Source organism: Suncus etruscus, chromosome 5, assembly GCF_024139225.1.
Source record: "Suncus etruscus isolate mSunEtr1 chromosome 5, mSunEtr1.pri.cur, whole genome shotgun sequence".
NCBI classification, from domain to species: Eukaryota; Metazoa; Chordata; class Mammalia; order Eulipotyphla; family Soricidae; genus Suncus; species Suncus etruscus.
Window position 1 is genome coordinate 71,212,497 of NC_064852.1, and position 14,505 is coordinate 71,227,001.

Consider the following 14,505-nt stretch of genomic DNA (forward strand, 5'->3'; position numbering starts at 1 on the left):
GACGGACTGCGGTTCGATCCCCCGGCATCCCATATGGTTCCCCCAAGCCAGGAGCAACTTCTGAGCACATAGCCAGGAGTAACCCCTGAGCGTCACCGGGTGTGGCACAAAAAAAAAAAAAAAGTTGATCTAGTAAGAAAAATGTCAGTTATATGAATCAAATTAACAACAACAACAAAAAAAACCTGGTACCTGACCTTGAGAAATACAAAGGGCAAAGAAAGGACAATATTTCACATGTTCATAAATTTCAAACAAAATAATTTATTGTAATTAACAATTTCTTGGTATTATTCAAAACATTAATTAAGCTATTATTCTATAGGACTCAATTTCTTTACAAAGAAAAATTCCAACCTTGGTTTTAAAAGGCAACCAGTAAACTATATTAGATTAGATATAATACAACCTATGCAGCCATATGAGAAATAGTTTTTGCTGCTTTGTTATTACACAGCTAGTTGCTTCCTTCAGCTAAAGCCTGGAGTCTTGTATTTGTGTTCCTGAGCACCAGTTAGGACAATAAAATCCTTGCTTCCTAGTTGGATTCAACTAGAATAGAGCCATGTGGACAGTGAAACCACTTTAGGTTTAAAACGAAATGAAGGGAGATTTAGGGCATTGGTGATGGGAAGGTTGCACTAGTGAAGGTGGGTGTTCTTTCTATGACTGAAACCCAACTACAGTCATGTTTGTAATCAAGGTGTTTAAATAAAGATATATATAAAAAAAAAACTAAAAGCAAAAAATAAAATAAAAGGGATGTATCCTTGTAAGAGTCCTGTGGGATCTTTCTTAGGTACAAGGTAAACCAGGAGGGGGTTGCTGGCGCGATTGCACAGCTGTACAAGGCTGTGTGCAAGGCTTGTGCCTTGCATGCAGCCTGGTTTGATTTCTGGCATCCCATCTGATCCCCTGATCCTGCCAGGAATGATTCCTGAGCTTAGAGCGAGTGTGAGCACTACCGAGTGTGCCCCCCCCCCACCAAAAATAGGTATCAGGAAAAAATGGGTATACTCTTAAAAATGAAAATCCTTGAAAGATTTTTTTCAAATGCATTCGTAGAATTACTCTAATACATGTAAAATCATTCCACTCAAAATTATTAACGAATGATATTTCATAAGTTACTAAAAGTATCTGAAAAATATGATTTTAATCTAATTTAGAATGTGTATCGAATTATTATATTGCATACTTTAAACATGTTAAATTATATTTCAGTGATGCCAGTAAATCCGGTGAAAATTAATAAGAGTAGTTCCAGAATACTTCACGGAAAGACTTAGAGTGAGATCATGTTCCACCTACATAACCTAGAAAGGAGCAGTAGGGAACCAAGCAGGGGAGCAGTGTGGTTGGGAAAGAGTCAGAATTGCCCTGCTGAGGTAGAATTGTAGATCTCAGATTGGTCCCCTCGTGTTGTAACATCATGCGGAAGGTGGTTAAAAATATTCAAAAGGGACAAATGCTCTGGAATTGGCCTCATTTCAGACCTATAGCATTTTAAGATTATAACTTTTACGCACCCCTGTAAAGAAGATGCTGTACAAGTTTGAGAACCACTAATGTAGGTCCAAAATTTTGGTCAGTACAAAAAACATTATTGTTGGGACCAAAGTGGTAGCACAGTGGTAGGGCATTTGCCTTGCACGCAGCTGACCCAGGATGGGCCCAAGTAAAATTCCCGGCATCCCATATGGTCCCTTGAGTCTACCAGGAACTATTTCTGAGTGTAGAGCCAGGAAGAATCCTGAGTGCTATCAGGAGTGAGCCCCCCCTCCCGCAAAAAAATATGAAAAAAAAATTCTTGTGATATGGGAAACTAATTTCAAGTAGAAAAACGACAATTTGATAAAGAATAACCACACTAGGATTGGAGTGCACAGTGGTTAAGGAACTTGCTTTGCACATGACTGACCCATGTTCAATCCTGGCATTCCATATTGTCCCCCGGACCTCTAGGGGGTGATTTGTTAGTGAACAGCCAGGTGTGGCCCCAAAATTAAACAAAAATGGAATAACCACACCATCTATTGTGTGAAGGCAGACGTTACAAGGTCAAGGGAAGTTTTGGAAGGTCTTGATTTTGTGAGAAATCACTAACCTCACCAGGATGATAGGGTGAAGCTGAAGAACTGTTCCATTCTTTATATTTTGGAGACAGAATGTTTTGCTGAATCACTGAATATGAAGAGAGATGAGTTAAGGAGAACTTCAACAATTTTCTGAGCAACTATAAAAATGTATAACCAAGGAATAGCTCTGAAGGACATTGAAATGAGTAGCTGTATTAGTGATTCAATGTTATAACAAAGTCCCATAGACTGTTTTACTTAAACCACAAAAAGTTTCCATAATAATTCTGGAGTCTGGTCAGGATGCAATGCAGTCAAGGTCAGAATGGCCATCTTCAAGTCTTTCTCTCTTTTGGAGGATGAAGGAAGGACAGACAACTCTTGTTTCTTTCAGATAAGGGCATCAGCCTTGCAGGCTAGTGCCCATCCACTCAATCTTTGTCAATTCTTCATGTGCTCTACACACATAGTCACATTAGTCATTAGAGTTTTTACATTACAATTTGGAACCAGGAATGTGGTTCAGTGGTGAAATATAGTCTCACATGTGTGAAGTTCTGGATTAAAGTCCCAGCTCCATCACAACAAAAATTGTAGGAAGGGCTCAATCCAGCTCATATTACTGACATATTAAACAAAGTATCTGGGAGGTAGTTGGATATAGGTCTTGAAGTTCAGGAGACTAGAAAATGTTTTTTGTTTTGTTTTTGTTTTTGGGTCACACCTGGCAGCATTCAGGGGTTACTCCTGGCTTTATGCTCAGAAATCGCTCCTGGCAGGCTCATGGACCATATGGAATGCCGGGATTCAAACCACCATCCTTCTGCATGCAAAGCAAATGCCCTACCTCCATGCTATTTCTCCGGCCCCCTAGAAAAAAAATTTTAATGGGCCTGTGAATATTTCATAGTCTTCCGTTGGTATTGTCCTGTTTTCATTCATTTTTCAAACTGAGCATACCAATGATGAAGAGTCAAAAAGGTAGTAAAAATTCAAAGTGAGTTTTTACTTTTCAAGGTGGAGGAAATGATCATCTGTTAATGCTGTGGAATCAACTTAAGAATGATTTCCCTCTTCTGGAATAGAAATATATATCCTTTTCCTATTCTCCATTGTACTATGGAAGCAAATAGTCTTGATTTTAAAGATTTACAGGTTAAAAAAAGATTCACAGATAGAAAGGAATTTTTCTGGTATCAATTACATCCTTAGCCTTATGCATAAATGATTTGGATGATATGTTTAGAGGAGATATTAAACTTAGAGTTGATATTGTAATGATTAAAACTTTGGAGGAAACAGAGAAGAAATCCTTTTTGCCCACAAGGACATGAAGTTTTAGAGTGGGAAGGGCTGACCAATGAATGGATCTATGTTCCTCCCCCCAAAAAAGCTATTTTTGAAAACCTAACCTCAGAATTTCAGACTATTCCTTGGAAGCAGCCTCTTTAGAAGTAATCAAGTTAAAACAAGAGGAAACAAGATCATTAAGGTGCATTATGACTGTTGTCCTGATTCAAATAAAAAAAAAAGAGAAAGAAACGGTGGCCAAAGATAGGACAGGGATTAAGGTGCTTGCCTTGCTTGTGACCCTAATTTAGAAAATCTATGGTCCCCCCCATCACCACTGGAGTGCACCCAAAACAAAGGGTCATAAAGGACACAAGAATACTATCTAGAACAGGGGTCTCAAACTCAATTTACCTGGGAGCTGCAGGTGGCAAAGTTGGGGTGAGGCAGGGCCACATAAGGGATTCCACAAAAAAAAGTCCTCAAATGTCATTATTAACAGTGTTAATTATTTCTTCTGAACATGAATAGAATATTGAGTGAAGATCATGAACAGTTCTGAACATGGCATCTTTTGCCTATTCCTTGCTGCCAGACTTGACAGCACTTCTTCTCACAAATCTGAACCACATTTGGCTTTAGAAAGGAAGCAGTTGAGACCCTCAGTATGGCTTGAAGATGATCATTAAGTCTAGACCTTTACTTTGACTTATTGAAGTTCAATGTGGAGAATAACTTTTCACACAAATATGTGCTCCCAAAAAGGCACATGGTGCGCTTGAACATTTGGGAAAGCTCAGGGAAGCTGGGGGGCAATTTTCTCAAAAATTGCCCATGCATGTCTGCTTTTCCACTAATCTCCCTGAACTTGGCTTTGAGATCAGAGTTGCATTGCAGGTCAATGAGCTCCATTTGAAGCACAGAAGGGGCATCTTGCACATCAAAGGAAAAGGGGTCCACAAAAATTTGGAAAGTGGCTCTATGCTTTTTGAAGTCTGCAAATCTGTGATCAAATTCCTTCTCTAGATTAAAAATAGCATCAACATATTTCTCACCACTGAATGGTATGCCTGCATCCACACGTTCCTTGCATGCTGGGAAATGGCAAAGGTTTGTCTGAGAGAGCTGGGATTTCCATAACACAAGTTTTGTGGAGAATGCTCTCACGTTGTCATAGGCAGCACTGATAAGCTGACCCAGGCCTTATAACATCTTGTTTAGTACATTCAGCTTATGTGTGATGTCAACAAGAAAAGCTAAGTCCATGAGCCATTTGTGATCACTCAACTCAGAAACAGCATTCCCATTCTTCTCCATGAAGGCTTTCACTTCTTCTCTCAACTCAAAAATCTTTTCAGGACATTTCCCCTGCTGAGCCAACGTACCTCGGTGAAATAGAGCACATCTCCATATTCTGACTCCATTTCCTCTTAAAAAAAAAAAAAGCACGGAACCTCCTGTGCTTTAAGCCCCTGGATCTGATTTGGTTGATGCATTTCACAACAACAGACATCACATTGTCACACGGCAGGCATTTACTGCAAAGGGCCTGCTGATGGATAATGCAGTGAAGAGCAATGGCCTTCTCTACACCCTCCTCTTCAAGTTTTTTTTTGAACAAGTGCCACCAGTCCATTTTTCCTCCCTGTCATCGGTTATTATTCCAACAAACCTCTTCCATGGTAAACCTGCATTCTCAATGGATCACACAGATGCCGAAATATCTCATTAGTGGTGGTCTGGCCATGCATTGGAATTATTGTGAGCAGCTCCTCTGTCAATTCAAAATTGCAATCAACACCACAGACATAAATTGTGAGCTGCGCAGTGTCTGTTATATCTGTGCCCTCGTCAAGAGCAACTGAGTATGAATCAAAACATTTGGCCTTCTCACACAGTTGATGATAAAAGTCACTTGACATGTCAGAAATGCGCTCTGCCACAGTGTTGGCAGAAAGGCTGATTTTGCTAAACTGACCTTTCTTTTCCGGACAGATAATATTTGCAGCCTGTAACATGCATTTTTTTGTTTGTTTGTTTAACAAACTCTCCTTCTGTGAATGGTTTCCCTGCCTTAGCAATCACATCACTAACCATGTAACTAGCTTCGATTGATGCAACATTCTCTTTGGTTGCTTTCTTGAAGAAATCTTGTTGCCTCATTAGACATGCTTTAAGACTGGCAACCCGCTTGGCTCTCTCATTTCCTTGATATTTTGCACATTCCCCAGCATATTTAGTTGAATAATGGCATTTCAAGTTATATTCCTTGTGCACTGCAACTTTCTCTGAGCAAATAAGACATGTGGGGATGTCCCTGTGCTCAACAAAGAAATACTGCTTCTCCCACTTTTCCTGAAATAGTCTGTGCTCGTCATCAATCTTTCTCTTCACTGCAGGCTTTGATGAAGTCATGATGAAGGTATGACAAAATCTAATTCTGTAATAAACTTCTCTCCCTTCTCTTCCTTCTCTCCCTTCGGCCTCCGATAATGCCAGGGACAGTGGGCAGGAGCAGGGAAATGATGTCTGCGCTAGGCACAAAGTATTCGCGATTATTCACTTACCAAATATTCACAATAAAAAATCGCATTAGTAAGAAAAAAATCTCAAAAAATCGCATTAAACATTTGCATACCCCGAACGGAATTGCTTGGGGTATGCAAATGTTTAATGCTATCTTTTTCTTACTAATGCGATTTTTATTTAGATTATTCGGTAAATGAATACTTGCGAATACTGTGATATTTAAAGGCCGGCCACGGGCCAAAAAATGTTGTATGGAGGGCCGCGATTTTGAGACCCCTGATCTAGAGATAGGAGGGATACTTTGTCATTATATTGCCACTAAAGGAGACCCATGAAGATACCAAAAAGTAGGGAGAGATAAAGGCTATCCCTTCTGCAGGTTTCAAAGTAAGCATGGCAGATACCTTCATTTGGGACTTATAGATTCCTCCCATGTGGAGAAAATAAATTTGTCATAGCTACATTTGTGGAATTACTTGTAATAGTCTCTTTTGTTGAGATTTGGCTTGGAAATAAGATAATCTTAATACATAGCAATCAGCTAGGACTAATTCTAGCTTTCTATTCTAAGGTTTTTTGGCTTATAATGCAAAATTGCTGTCTATTGATATGAAATCATCTTGAACAGTGTGGCAATCTCCATTCTTATACTCTGACATTAGTATTTTTTTTTTCTTTTGTTTGATGGTCGTACCCAGCAATGTTCAGGGTTTACTCCTGGCTCTGCACTTTTGGCCCAGTTCAGGGGACCAAAAGTGGGACTGGGAATTGAACATGGATTGGTGACAAGTAAGACAAAGCACCCTACCTGCTGTAGGCTTAACTTTTTTTTTTTTTTTTTGATTTTCAGGCCACACCTGTTTGATGCTCAGAGGTTACTCCTGGCTAAGTGTTCAGAAATTGCCCTGGCTTGGGGGGACCATATGGGACGCCGGGGGATCGAACTGAGGTCCTTCCTTGGCTAGCACTTACCTCTAGCGCCACCTCACCAGCCCCTACTTTGATTATTTTTAATATCTTTAAGCACCACGGTTACAAACATGTTTGTAGTTGGGTTTCAGTCATTAAAAGTACACCCCCCCGGGGCTGGAGAGATAGCATGGAGGTAAAGCGTTTGCCTTTCATGCAAGAGGTCATCGGTTCGAATCCCAGCGTCCCATATGGTCCCCTGTGCCTGCCAGGAGCAATTTCTGAGCATGGAGCCAGGAGTAACCCCTGAGCACTGCCGGGTGTGACCCAAAAACCACAAAAAAAAAAAAAAAAAAAAGTACACCCCCCCCACCAGTGTAAACTTCCCATCACCAATGTTCCCCATTTCCCTCTCCCATCACCCCCCCTTCCTGTCTTAGAGACAGGCATTCTATTTCTCTCACTTATTACCATTATGATGATAGTTATTGATGTAGTTATTTAACTATTTAACTGTGCTCACCACAGTGGTAAGCTTTATATCATGGGCTAGATCTTTCAAACCTCCTCTCTATCGACTCTGGTCATTATTACCATACTATATTTTATTTTTCTTAAATCCCACAGATAATTGAGATTATTTGGTATCTATCTCTTTCCGTCTGGCTCATATCACTCAGCATAATAGTTTCCATGTCCATCCAAGTATAGGAAAATTCATGACTTCATTTTTCCTGACAACTGTATAGTATTCTATTGTGTATATGTACCACTCATCTGTTGTTGGGCATCTGAGTTGTTACCAGATTCTGGCTATTGTAAATTTTTAAATCCCAATTAATATCTAATTTGGGTAATCAAGTAGTCCAGAAAAATAAACCAGAGCTTGTTAGGTAGAAAATGTTTTGGTCTGGGGCAACATTAGCAGTATTCAGGAATTATTTCCATCTTAGTACTTGGAGACAATGCAGTTCTGGGTATTAGCCTGGCCTTCCTTGTGCACAGCATGTATTTCAGCACTTTGAGCTATCTCCTGGCCCAGAGAAGAACACTTTTTTTAGAATTCTTTTCTTTCTTTTATTGTTAAATTATCTTTATTTAAACACTGTGATTACAAATATGATTGTAGTTTTATGATTACAGTCATGTAAAAAACACCCCCTTCACCAGTGCAGGATTCCCACCACCAATTTCCCAGATCTCCCTCCTCCCCACCCCACCCACACCTGTACTCGAGACAGGCTTTCTACTTCCCTCATTCATTCACATTGTTAGGATAGATCTCAGTGTAGTTATTTCTCTAACTGCACTCATCACTCTATGTGGTTGAGCTTCATGAAGTGAAGGGCTGCACCTTCCAGCCCTCAGAGCAGAGCATTTTATACTTCTTTTATTCTAGATGTATATACAATATACTTAGTCTGTGATTGGTGTCTAAGAAATTATCAACTCAGGCAAAATAACTGAAAACATGGGCCCGGAGAGATAGCACAGCGGCGTTTGCCTTGCAAGCAGCCGATCCAGGACCAAAGGTGGTTGGTTCGAATCCCGGTGTCCCATATGGTCCCCCGTGCCTGCCAGGAGTTATTTCTGAGCAGACAGCCAGGAGTAACCCCTGAGCAACGCCGGTGTAACCCAAAAAAAAACCCCAAATAAATAAATAAATAACTGAAAACATACTATGTCAAGAACAGAACTGGACAAGGAATTCACAGTGGAAATAAATATCAGCTTTATTCACACTCAAAGTGCCATCCACATATGTTCATTCCATAGTCCATGAGGTTTACATGTAAACCTTTGCACCACAATCTCCCCCAAAATGGACTAACATGTAAGAAAAAGCAATTTTCATTGTGCTAATTATTGCAAGCCTTCATGCACAATAAATCTAAACAAAGATGTGTGCCAACAATATACAAATTTCCATATAAACAAAGTAATTGATCACTAATAAAATATAAACATGGTTTCTTTTACATTAAATTTAAAAAAGCTATTTACCAGCAAAGAAAAAAACCCAATACATAGAAAAAGTAATACTCAGAAATTTTATACATTTTTACAAGCAAAATTTTGAATGAACAACACAAAGTCAAAGTGTGCATGAAATGTGGCATGTACCACACTGCATCTGGCTTCTGGTAGGTTTTTCTAATCATACGGCTCCTTGTAACACTAAGCTTAATGACATTCAGCTTCAACAGTGGACTTTCTTCCAAATACAAGCAATTTTATGCAGTACCGCATTAAAACAATATTTCTGTTAAGTACAATATCATTGTCAGTTTGGAAATTTAAATTCCAATTCATTTACTGCATTACTTAAAACACACAGTACAGTAGAAAGACACAAGAATCTACATTTGCACATTTGTTTGTTTGGGTCACACTTGGCAATGCTCAGTGGTTACTCCTGGCTATGTACAGGAGACCATATGGGGTGCTAGGGATCGAACCCAAGTTGGCCATGTGCATGGCAAGATCCCTGCTTGCTGTACTATCTCTCCAGCCCCTATGTTTGGACATTTCTTAACCAACTTATAGTCAATTATAGAGAATCATGTGTCTATCTGTTGTTTCATAAGTATGGCTAGACCTTGTCACTAAGAGAAAAACTGAAAGCTGAATTCTTTGGGGGAAGAATTTTAAAATATATTAGAAAAAAACAGTAGGACAAGCCAACAGCAATTGGAGATATAAAAATCTTGACATCTCCTCAAGACAATTTAGTTTCTTGACATCTCAAGACAATTTAGTTTCACACATTTTTCATAGCTGAGAATTCAATGGCCGTTTAGATTAGACAATATATATTTGCTAAAGTTTATAATCTTTTTTCTTTTTCCTTTCATTTCATAGGATTCTCAAAAGAGGTTCAATGTATTTGAAAATTTGCATCCAATTCTGGAAATACAAATATGTTTGAATGGTTAAAAAATTAAAAAAGTATTTTGATCAGCCAGCTGAAAATATATTCATATACTAAATAATCTCTCAGAAAGCTTTAATATATATTTATTCTAACTAAACAGTACCCTTATAAAACAAGTTCATAAAAATGTAGAAATGAAATTAAAATACGAAATTACTGGGATATATACATGTGCCAACAAACAGAAAAAGACATCTCCATACACATACAGCCCCTGATACGCAGAATGACAAGCATACTTTCAACTTAGTCATGGATTTTAGAATACATATAAAATCAAAAGTGATGTTGAACTCCTGAGTTCTTCAACAAAGATAGAACCATAGATAAGTATACTTTGTAAAAGCAAGAAAATCCATTTAAGTCAATAATAGTAGTAAAGCTACCGATGGCTACATATTAAGAGAAGTTAAAATAGAGACACAGACAGTAGTTCAATGCACGCATTCATGACACTCATACACTCATAAACAATTATTGGTCAGAGTAGTAAATCAGTGTACAAATCAAACATTTCAAAAAACTGTGCAAAAAATTCAGCCTTGATAGGAAAAAAAATCTTTGTACACAATTATAAACTTCTCAACATTCAACTGAGATTTAAAATGTCTACAGAGAACCTAATAGATATAGAGAATGCCTATACTTTAAAATATACATTAGACTAGAAGGTAAATTTACAAGTTGATATTCAGAGTTTGAACAATTAAAAGTTTATTTTCAACTTATTTAACTTATCAAACTTATTTATTAAACTATTTTTATATACAATGATATCTGCATAAAAAGAACCATGTGAAACGTAAGAGATGTCAAAAAGCATTTTTGGTATTTTTATAATAGTTCAGAATGCAGGGTAACAATTTTAAAACTAACAGCAATAGAAAAAATGTAAACTTTTAACTTTCTAATTAATATAGTATAATAAACAACTGCTTGTTTTTAAAGAAGTATTATCCTCAGACACTGTACTTTTTTGTTGAACAGGGTACATTTGTAAGGTTTTGGCCCACTTTCTTCTGCCCATTAAGTCATTCCAGCTCAAATGTTTCACTAGTTTTCTTATTCCAGGTAGAAAAACATTTCTGGAAAATAGGAAAATGTCAAGTCCATTTTGGATGCAAAGTATCTACATCCAAGTAATGCTAACACCAAAAATCACCTCAAATTACATATGTTCTTAAAAATAAATTCTAAAAATATAAATAAATCAACATAAAAGTACTTTTCAGTATAGTCATACACTTTACTGTCAGCAAGGGTAGTAAGGGATGCAGAAATTTCTCATTTGGAAAGAAATTTTGCATGCATTCTGGAGAATTGACTCTTCCTTACATGCCAATGTTATGGTACAAGTCAGTTCATGTCTTTTTTTTTTTTTTTCATAGCTTTCCCCAATGTCCCTAAAGACAAACCAAATTCAAAACTATTAAGACACTAGGAAGAAAGTACACCACCAATCTGAGGCATATTTCCATGCATTTACTGTCAAGTGACTTTACAAAGATTGGCACCTGTACAAGCTCAAGTTTTCTATGTTTATATAATTTTGTACAGTTGAAGTAAATTCTGTATTTTCTAAGTGTGAACACTGAGCACCTGTCCTTTTACTTGAAGGATAGATTGAGCCACAAATTCCACTAGTCTTGTTTTATAAAGTTTACACTATTAGCATATAGGTGGGCAGAAGTAACAGTGCTAATCATTTTAGCTACATGTGCAAGGACTATAAAAGCTTTGGTTTAAAGATATTCTGATAATACAGGTTGAGAATATAAAGGAGAAGTCATCAGGCATAGGGAATAACAGTAGTCAATGATTTAATGCCTTTCCTATTATTAACAAAAAACAACCTATAACTATCAAATTAAATGCATGTTTGTGGAAATATGAATAAGTACATGAGACTGTACACAGGCAACAGATAAAGTTTTGTTACTACAGCTATGATGCATCTCTCAATTTTCTGAAGCTGTATATGACTATCATTTAGAAAAGATTCTCTAGCTCAGACTAGCAATAGCTCTGAGAAGCAAGTAAGGAGAGAAGCTGGCCCTGATATTCCCTGTATCTATTGTGGTATCCTGCCCAGATTGTGGTAGAAATCAAAGAAAAGCTAAAGACAACTATGAAGAAGGAACAATGGCTTCACAGCATGCCTTCCCAAGCAACCAAAAAGAGGTTGAGACATTTTCCTTCAGAACACTTGATAAGCTAAAGAATCTTATTTGAATAATGTCTGATAGAATTTCTATTCCAAAGAATTCATGAACTATGCAAAATCAATTACTTTTTACTTAAGAATTATATATAATCTCACTATTGTACACACATACAAGTTCAATTTTAATCTACTTTTAGCAACCAAGAGCTTGGCAATTTACAATAAATACCTTTATTAAACAATCCTTTGTACTAACTACTTGTGGAAAATGTGCTAGCATCCTACCTGAGGATGACAATATGCATCCATCATCAGCAGGTCACACACATTTGAGGTGTTCTTGCAATAACAGCCTAATCTAATTGAACATTCATATCTTTCCTTCTTTCCCACCCCTGCCCCAACTACACACAAATACACACACATACACACACACACACAACACACAATTCACAGAAAAGCAAACTAGAGTTTTAGTCAAAATGTTAGTTAGAAAGTAAGGATTAGAATTTGCTATCCCTGGATTTATTTTTTACTCTAGGCCCTAAATCTCATTGTTTTAACCTTTATACATCACTTAAACAACTTCTTTAGGGCAAAGACAACCGCTCCAGTTCAGCTAAGAAGATTGTTACTGAATCTCAAAGATCATTACTGAATATACAAAGAATTTGGACAAAGCCAAAGTGATGAAAATCAAGTAATCAATATGGAAAACAATTTTCTACGTCTCTTCAAAATTAGAATACCTCTTTCTTAGGCTTAATCTTAGGAAATCATATCTATTGGAGACTGCAATGTGTCTATTATAGACTAACGCTAGTGTTTCTCTTCTAACACAAAGAAAAAAAGGAGGTAGAAAAGAGTAAGTGGAGGAAGCAGGCATTAAGAAATGTTTAAGGGCCAATACACAAATGTCTAAGGCCAAAGAAACTCTTGAAGTTTACTGATTTGGGAAAGTTCTTCATTTTGGCAGGAAATATGATTATTATTATAAAATAAAATTAAGGCATACAGAGAAAAAGGCACTACCAAAAATCAACAAATTTCTTTTTGTTAATATTTAACTCATTTACAATTAAAGTATGAACATTACAGTTTCAATAAAAGTCCAACTTAATGATAAGTAAGGTCTGAAGAACTGTCCTAATTTTAGCATAAATAATTCTATTGAGAATTTAATGTCTATCATGTTTGGATTATTTCAACAATTAGGACCAATAGAAAAGAAACATCAGGGAAAAAAGCCTCCCCTCCCTACAATTAATGAACTATTTGAGCAGAGGCTGGATTTTGTAAGAGTCCTGAGAGAAAAAGAGTGAAAGACATTCTAACCTATGGGGGTACTCCAATTAGGGGATGCTTTAATTTCTATTAACAATGACAATTTGGTTTGTAAGCTGATTATTATGTCAAATTGTTTTCCCCTTACTTCCTAACTAGCTGCTTAGGTTTCTGTCTAGATTGCAACTTCCTTAAAGATAGTTTAATTTAGTACCTTATATAATAAGCCACAATTAGTGATAAGCAAATAAAAGACATACCCTATTAAAAAATTACATTCCTATACTTGATTGACACCAGGTCACTTATGTCAAACTATTGGTCCTTAGACCCCAAATGAAATTATTGGCACAAAACTTACTGTGGTCCAAGGTTTTCGGTTGGTCATCTCTATAAGCTATTAACTTTTTTTCAGTGATTTCAAATATCTTCTAAAAAACACTTCAGAAAGTAAAGGCTGAAGCAAACAAAAGCCACTCTAAATAATTTCATCTTTTTTAATGTAGCTTCGGTCGGCAATAAGATAAATAATCTCAATCTAAAGCAAATTCAATATACGCTGTTGGTTTTTTTGTTTGTTTCTGAATCACACCTGGCAGCACTCAGGGCTTACTCCTGGCTCTCCGCTCAGAAATAGCTCCTGGAAGGCTAGGGCGACCATATGGGATGCCGGGATTTGAACCACCGTCCTTCTGCATGCAAGGCAAACACATTACCTCCATGCTATCTCTCCAGCCCCTGAATTAAGTTTTAATTATTTTTTAGCATTCAGTATGTGTGTACTAACATTTCAATCTCTTACAAAAATTATGTAAGATTGATTGTACCTTGACATCTATAGTAATTTCAAGTTGGATGCATGTTTTATAAATGAAGTTAATTTTTTTGTCATACTGAACATTTACGCCTACATATTTTTAAATAAATTTTAAAGAATTACCAACTATCAAAATTTTCAGTCATATTATTCAACCCTTTTATTCAATATGCTTTGTAAAGTAAAAGATCTTACATTGGTCCAAGCCTAAGTCATGCCATTGAATTTCTCAAGGTCTAAGTAAAAAAGACAGTTCCTGAAAAGCACATATAAGACTGCTAGGGAATCTTCTCCAGCACCAAAGTCTGCCACTATCAAAGCAGAATGCATTTTAAAGGCACAAAATCAGCAGTCTGGCCATTTTTCAGCCTCAGCAAAGAAACATTACAGTATAGTAGAATCAGTTGTGCATTTAAAAAACAAAACACGTTTAGAATCATTAAAAAGTTCAAATTTTGTTTGTTGATCCATACCATTACTAGAAAGAAGAAAATGGAGC